This window comes from Eulemur rufifrons, chromosome 17 (assembly GCF_041146395.1).
Source record: "Eulemur rufifrons isolate Redbay chromosome 17, OSU_ERuf_1, whole genome shotgun sequence".
Classification (NCBI taxonomy): domain Eukaryota; kingdom Metazoa; phylum Chordata; class Mammalia; order Primates; family Lemuridae; genus Eulemur; species Eulemur rufifrons.
Genome location: NC_090999.1, coordinates 95,595,933 through 95,603,605, shown reverse-complemented (window position 1 = coordinate 95,603,605; position 7,673 = coordinate 95,595,933). Strand labels below are relative to the sequence as shown.

The 7,673-nt window shown below is 42.3% G+C and overlaps 1 long non-coding RNA gene across 1 annotated transcript in view; it reads right to left on the bottom strand.

Annotated features, from left to right (window-relative positions):
- Positions 1–517: 517 nt before the first annotated feature.
- LOC138397917 (uncharacterized) overlaps positions 518–7,673 on the bottom strand; it is a 32,297-nt gene continuing 25,141 nt past the window's right edge. Inside the window, exons 5-6 of the long non-coding RNA XR_011235923.1 lie at positions 2,792–2,968; positions 518–685 (exon numbers count right to left, since the gene is read on the bottom strand). This is a non-coding gene — a long non-coding RNA (uncharacterized lncRNA). The remainder of the gene's footprint in view (positions 686–2,791; positions 2,969–7,673) is intronic.

The following is a 7,673-nucleotide window of genomic DNA, read 5'->3' as shown; positions in this document are numbered from 1 at the left end:
ACTATTTATTTTAAGGGCCTTTCAAACCTACAGTCTTCTACAATCTTCCAAGGCCTCACAGAGTTTGGAATAAAAAATTCAACTTCCCTCAGCAAAGCAGTGAGAGTCGATGGCAAAGGACAGCGGTGTGGTCAAGAGCCTGGGGTCACAAGGTGACTGCCCCAGAGCACACACCAGCCTCTCTGAACCCATTTCCTGGCCTGCAAAGCAGTGCTGATGACAGTCACTCCCTTCACTGCTGGCCACAGTGAGGACCCAATGCTAGTATTTTATCTACAGTGTACGCCCAGGGCGCCTCTAGCCACTCCGTCAGGAACAGGGTCCCTGCCAGAGAATCTCTCTGCTTCTTTCCCCGTCACCATGTTATCTGTTGGCATCAGGAAAACTTACAGTGTGAGTAACTGTACACTGAACCATTACTAAATAGAAATGCTCAAAAACTCAGTCACATTACTAAAAGTTTAATAATACAATCTCATAAAGTACTTTTACATTATGGCTTTTTTCCTCTGGAAAACAAAATCAGAGTTTCTAGCTGTAAAGGAATCTGAGCAAGAGAGCACTCTCAGAAGACATGCACAAAAGAATGACTGATGTCACTTACATTTTTTTTCAATAAACTGATGAAGTAAGCAAGATTTGCCAGTTCCTGCGTTTCCAATCACGAAGAACTTAAACAAAAAATCTGCAAGACAAAAAGATACCATGAAAAATAACTTCAAAATGGGTACTGTGAATTTATTCTTAGGCTATGATCATAAAATTTAATGACATCTTAGCTGTGAATATAACAAAAAAAGAGGTAACTAAGTATCTTGTGAAATGACAATAAAATCTTGACTTATCTTTTTTTATTTTTTACACTTGAGCATTTTGATATTTGGCTTACATGCTACTTCAGTGGGTTTCTAAACTCTGCTTTCTGGACAACTTCTTTTGAAGTTTGAAGTTGGAAGTTTAAAAACTCTTGTAATGAATGAAACTTGTTCCTTTGCTAGCCACTATTCAAAGAAATATGCATACTCAGTTGTAAGAAAATTCGTCAAGAAAATTTTAAGGCCGGGCGCGGTGGCTCACGCCTGTAATCCTAGCACTCTGGGAGGCCGAGGCGGGTGGATTGCTCAAGGTCAGGAGTTCGAGACCAGCCTGAGCGAGACCCCGTCTCTACTAAAAATAGAAAGACATTATATGGACAACTAAAAATCTATATTGAAAAAATTAGCCGGGCATAGTGGCGCATGCCTGTAGTCCCAGCTACTCGGGAGGCTGAGGCAGTAGGATCGCTTAAGCCGAGGAGTCTGAGGTTGCTGTGAGCTAGGCTGACGCCACGGCACTCACTCTAGCCTTGGCAACAAAGTGAGACGCTGTCTCAACAAAAAAAAAAAAAAAAGAAAAAAAAGAAAATTTTAAGTGTTTTTTTTGTACAAAACAATAAGCCTGATAGAATCAGAGCAGCCCACTTCTTTCTTTTTAAAAATGGGTATTTCTAACCTTGGGTGACAGAGCGAGATCCTGTCTCTTAAAAAAACTAATAGGTGTAAGTTTCACCTGCACTTGCAGATTTGTATGGTCTTGCTTCTATTCCTTCACCTGTAACTTGCGGCCTGTGAGAAGGACAGCTTAACCCACGTTTGGGTCAGTACTTCAAGGGTAAAATCTGTCTGGTTCAATGTAGAGAGTGCTCTTCATTTCTTCCTTACACAGAGTAATATATTTAATTTGGGGTATTATTTTCTATCAAGTGGACTTAAAGGATTTCCAACATGGAATTTGTTAATTAGCACGATGTAGCATCAGTGGCCCCATACTGCCCTTGGTGAGTCACTTTCCTTTTTCTGGTTAGCAAAGAACTTGAGTTCTGCTTAGCACAGTAACTTAAGAGTTTAGGAGGACACCAACTCCCTTCTCCCTTTCACTCCACTGCCGAGCCCACCCCTCACCCACGGTCCTGACTCACCACCACCAAGCCCCACTGCTGCCCAGCTCATCGTGTGGCCTGGAACATCCTGCTCCGTAGTCCTGGCTCCCTTGTTCGCGCCTCCTTTTCCAGATCAAACATTCCCTAACCTTGGCTACCTTCTCTCCCCACATTAAGCTCCAATAGTCTGTTTCTTTCCTGACATTTGCCCTAGCCCTGCCACTCTGGGGCAGTGTCTGGCTCTGCTGCCCAGGCTAGAATGCAGTGGTTCACTGCAACCTCAATTTCCTGGGCTCAAGTGATCCTCCTGCCTCAGCCTCCTAAGAAGCTGGGATTACAGATGCATGCCATCGCACCTGGCTAGTATTTTTTTTATTTTTTGTAGGGGATGGGGGTGGGGTCTTGCTATGATGTTCAGGCTGTTCTTGAACTCCTGACCTCAAGCAATCCTCCTGCCTTGGCCTCTCAAAGTGCTTAGATTTCAGGCATAAGCCACTGTGCCCTGCCTGTTTCTTAAGAACTATATTCATCATCACTCAGAGGTGAAGCCTATTCAACTTCTCATGATATTCAGATGGTTACACGCAATTGAACTCAAAGAATAGCACTATTAGGATTATGTCGGCAGTTAAAAATGTCAATAGTTTTATGTTTCTCACTGCATGCCACACTGGTATTCATAGCAGCATTATTCACAACAGGCAGAAGGTCCACCGAGGGATGAATGGATAAACAATATGTGGTACATACACACCACAGAGTATTATTCAGCCTTAAACAGGAAAGAAATTCTGACACATGCTACAACATGGATGAACCCTGAAGACACTGTGCTAAGTGAAATAAGCCAGTCACAAAAGGACAAATACTTACATGAGAGTCAAATTCATAGAGACACAAAGAAGAATTGTGGTTGCCAGGAGCAGGAGGAGGGAGAGCGGAAAACTGTTGCCTAATGGGGATGAGCAGCAGTTTGGAAGATGAAAAATCTCTAGAGGTGGATGGTGGTGACGTCTGTACAACGATGTGAATGTACTTAATGCCAATGAACTGTACACATAAAATGTATATTTTATGTTACCTATATTTTGCCATAATAAAAATAAACAAATAAATAATGCATGCCAGGCTTAATCATTTTCATTGAATACTTTTACAACCCAAGAAATTGAAGGGAAAATGGTCAAGCTCGCCAGGCTAACAAGAATATTGGAATTTCTTTTTTTTTTTTTTTTTTTTTTTGAGACAGAGTCTCGCTCTGTTGCCCAGGCTAGAGTGCCGTGGTGTCAGCCTAGCTCACAGCAACCTCAAACTCCTGCGATCTTTCTGCCTCAGCCTCCTGATTACAGGCTGGGATTACAGGCATGTGCCACTATGCCTGGCTAATTTTTTTCTCTCTATATGTTTTTAGCTGTCCAGATAATTTCTTTCTATTTTTAGTAGAGATGGGGTCTCACTCTTGCTCAGACTGGTCTCGAACTCCTGACCTCGAGCAATCCTCCCGCCTCGGCCTCCCAGAGTGCTAGGATTACAGGCATGAGCCACCGCACCGGGCCCAAATATTGGAATTTCTGAGTCTCGTTCAATATCCTTTTCTAGTTAAGAAATAAAGTCCAATACATTGTATAAGTTGTAAAGAGAAGAAGAAAACCAGGTAAAGAAGCTGGTAATATGTAGGCAATAGTAAGTCTTAAGACAGAAAAAGAACAATGTATAACACAGTTTAAAGATTCAAATGTTTCTGTACATAGGCACATAGAAAAACGAATTTCACAAATCCGTGTAATCCTGGAACTTAAACTATTCATATAGCTAAGCATGGACTTTAAGAAAAATTTGTTCCAGGCCGGGTGTGGTGGCTCATGCCTGTAATCCTAGCACTTTGGGAGGCTGAGGTGGGAGGATCGCTTGAGCTCAGGAGTTGGAGACCAGCCTGAGCAAGAGTGAGACCCCATCTCTACTAAAAAATAGAAAAAATAAGCCAAGTGTCATGGTGCAAGCCTGTAGTCCCAGCTACCTGGGAGGCTGAGGCAGGAGATTGCTTAAGCCCAGGAGTTTGAGGTTGCTGTGAGCTAGGCTGATGCTACAGCACTCTAGCCTGGGTGACAGAGGAAGATTCTGTCTCATTAAAAAAAAAAAAAAAAAAAAATCATCATTTTCTGCTACGGTAATTTTGCTTAAATATCCTCTATTATTATTACTATGCAGATTGCATCATAGTCTCAACTAGCCAAAGGGTAATATATCTATTGAACTGTACCTTGCTGGACAAAAGATATATAATTTCCATATTTACAAATATGTCATGACTCCAACAAATATTTCATATTCTGAATCTTGTAGCTCAATGGTCCCTAACCTTTTGGTTAGCAAGGACCAGTTTCATGGAAAACAATTTTTCCATGAATGGGGTGGGTATGGTTTCAGATGATTCAAGAGCATTACATTCATTGTGTACTATATTTCTATTATTATTACACTGTAATATATAACAATTACACAACTCACCACAATGCAACCTCTCTCTGCTAATGATAATCTGTATTCGCAGCCACTCCCCAGTGCTAGCATCGCTGCCTCAGCTCCACCTCAGATCACCAGGCATCAGATTCTCACAAGGAGTGTGCAACCCAGATCCCTCGCACGCGCAGTTTACAGTAGAGTTTGTGCTCCTGTAAGACTCTAACGTCCCAGTGATCTGACAGGAGGCGGAGCTCAGGCGGTGATGCGGGCACTGGGGAGTGATGGTTTGCTGCTGCAAATACAGAGGGAGCTTTGCTCGCTCACCCTCCAGCCCATCACCTCCTGCTGTGTAGCCTGGTTAGTGACAGGCCACATTCCAGCGCCAGTCCATGGCCCAGGGGGTGGAGACTGCAGTTGTAGCTCAAATGTTACACATCATATGTTTGTATCAAAACATCACATGTATCCCATAAATATGTGCAACTGCTTATTATATATCCATAATAATTAAAAATAAAAATAAGCAAACAAATAAATAATTATTTAGAGTAAATATAAAATCTTTTTGTGTGAAAACCTTTTGGGGTCAAATATTAACATATAAAAATGCTAGATAAAGCATATCATACTTTAAAAATGCATAGCTGAGCTTTTAGGAAATCTTCAGATGCTTGGAACAGAGAAGAAACTGAAAAAAGCAAGGAGGGCCTTGGGTGGGGGCTGCTAGTCTGGGATTGGCTTTAGTGTCTGTGTGGGACGGGACAAGAGCTGGTGTCCACGTGACGGAGAGAGCACGGAACTGAATCCGAGTTTTCTTCAGGGTTAGGCCCGAAGTGAAAGGGTAAGATGAAAAACCAAAGCACACTCACTAGCTCAGGCAGGCACGGAATCTTCCCTGACTCTGCCTGCTCTCTCAGCAGAATGGGATAAACATTCCCCTTTGAAAATTAATTATGGGCTGGCACCGCAAGTAGGCTTGGGATTCAAATTTAAATAACCATGTGGACAACGAACCCCCAAGTTAGGAAATTAGCAAAAATAAAGGTGGCTCTAGAAAGGACCATCACTGAGATGCCCAGAAGAAGCAAACGCAGATCACTCTGGAAGGACACATCCTCACCCAGCACACACACAATCCCCCCACGCACAGCTGCTTCAAAAATAAACGTAAGATCACAAAACACTCAAGGAAACAAGCCACCAGGAGTGAATCAGCCAGACAGTACTTTAGTCCTTCAAGATTTCAATAAAAGAACAAATCGATAGGCTGGGTGTGCTGGTTCACACCTGTAATGCCAGCAATTTGGGAGGCTGAGGCAGGAGGGTCGCTTGAGACCAGGAGTTTGAGACCAGCCTGGGCAACATAGCAAGACCTTGTTCTACAAAAAATAAAAAAAATTAGCTAGGCATGGTGGTGCACACCTGTAGACTCACACATGTAGACCCAGCTACTGGGGAGGCTGAGGCAGGAGGACTGCTCAAGGCCAGGCGTTTGGTGCTGCAGTGAGCTACGATAGTGGTACCACACTTCAGCCTGGGTGACAGAGACCTTGTCTCAAAACAAAGCAAAACACACAAAAAAGAACAACCTGATAAAGTATCTTCAATATGATTAATACCACAAAAAAGGAAGTGAATCCTAAAAAAAAAAAAAAAAAAAAAAAAGAATAGGATATCTTGAAAGAATTAATAGAGTTCTATTAATAGAACCTAGACTATCTAGAAATAAAAATTATAGTAATTAAAATTACTCAATGGATAGGTTAGAAAGCAAAGTGGGCAAGACTGAGACAATTAGTGAATTAGAATAGAAACTGGAGGAAATTACCAGGCAGCAGTATAGAGAGTTGAAGACAGAACATATGAAAGAGAACTTAAGAGATGGGGAGGATTGAAGGAAAGGGTCTAAAAGGCATTTTGGAATTAAAAAAAAAAAACAGGAGAATGGGGGCAGAGAGACAACATTAAAAGAATTAATGGCTGAGAATTTTATAGAATGAAAATTAAAGGACTATTAGAATAAAAAATAACTTTGAACCATGTGAATAAATAAGAATCCATACATAAATATGTAATTGTGAAACTGCAGACCAAAGACAAAGGCTGTAAAAGCAATTAAAAAGAAAGGAAAAATTCCCCACAAAGAAACTTGGTGTCTAGACTCCAAAGGTCAGAAGCAATGGGGTCCTATATGCACCGGCTGGGGGATGGGGGCACGAAAACAACCTAATGTAGCATTTGATGTACAAAAACTACCCTTAAAGCCAAGGTGGACTTCTGTTTCCAGGACGATGGAGAAGTACTTTTCCCAGGTTCGCTCATAAGTATAACTAAAAACCCTAGACACTATATATGTGTGTGTGTTTATATATTATACAGAGTTGAAGACAGAACATGTGAAAGAGAGCGTAAGAGACGTGGCGGATTGCACATATACATAAAAAGACGACGCTGCACGGGAGAGAGAAAAAGGCAGACGGGCCGGGGACTTCACAGCCTGAGGGATGCTATGGTGCTGAGTTCCCTGGGTTTTCCTCTTGCCTCATAATATCTCAGACTTGAAGGAGAACAAGCTGGTAACTGAGAAATGCCAATGGGTACAGATGAAAAAAGTCCCAACAAAAGCCTGCTCTCTCTGGAAGCTACAGGACCAGTTAACGGCAGCTGAACAAGAAAGCAAACTCTTACACAATAACCACTCTCCTCTACCCAAGCACCACAGCAAAAACCATGGCCCACACCAGTAAAGGCCAAATGGGGAGCCTAAACTTCCACCCTGGCAAGGCTTTACCAAGGCACACCAACACCCCCACAGAGGTGGGGGTCAGAGAAGACCAAGTAGGGCGCTGGGGCTTTCTGCTGACGGGTAATGAGCTCTTCTCCTGCCCCTGCTGCTGTGTCAGGGGAGATCAGGGGGAAGGGGCACTAGAACATTTTCATCCCCACCCAGCAGTAACAAGAATCCCTCTTATGTGTCAGTGGAGGCCGAGGGAGGAATCTGGACTTCTACCCCCACCTGCTGGTGATGAGGTAGTACCCAAGGAAGGAAGCCAATTAAATGAGCTAAAAAAGATCCAGGTCTTGTAATACAAAAATGTCCACATTTCAGTTGAAAATCCCTTATTATACCAAGAACTAGGAAGATCTCAAAATGAAAGAAAAAAGATAATCAATAGATTCCAACATCAAGTTGACAGAAATATTAGAATTAACTGACAAAGATTTTTCCTCACAGTTGATCAAGAGAAAATAATTATAGCTATTCATGTGCAGTAGTAGTAGCAGCTGCAGC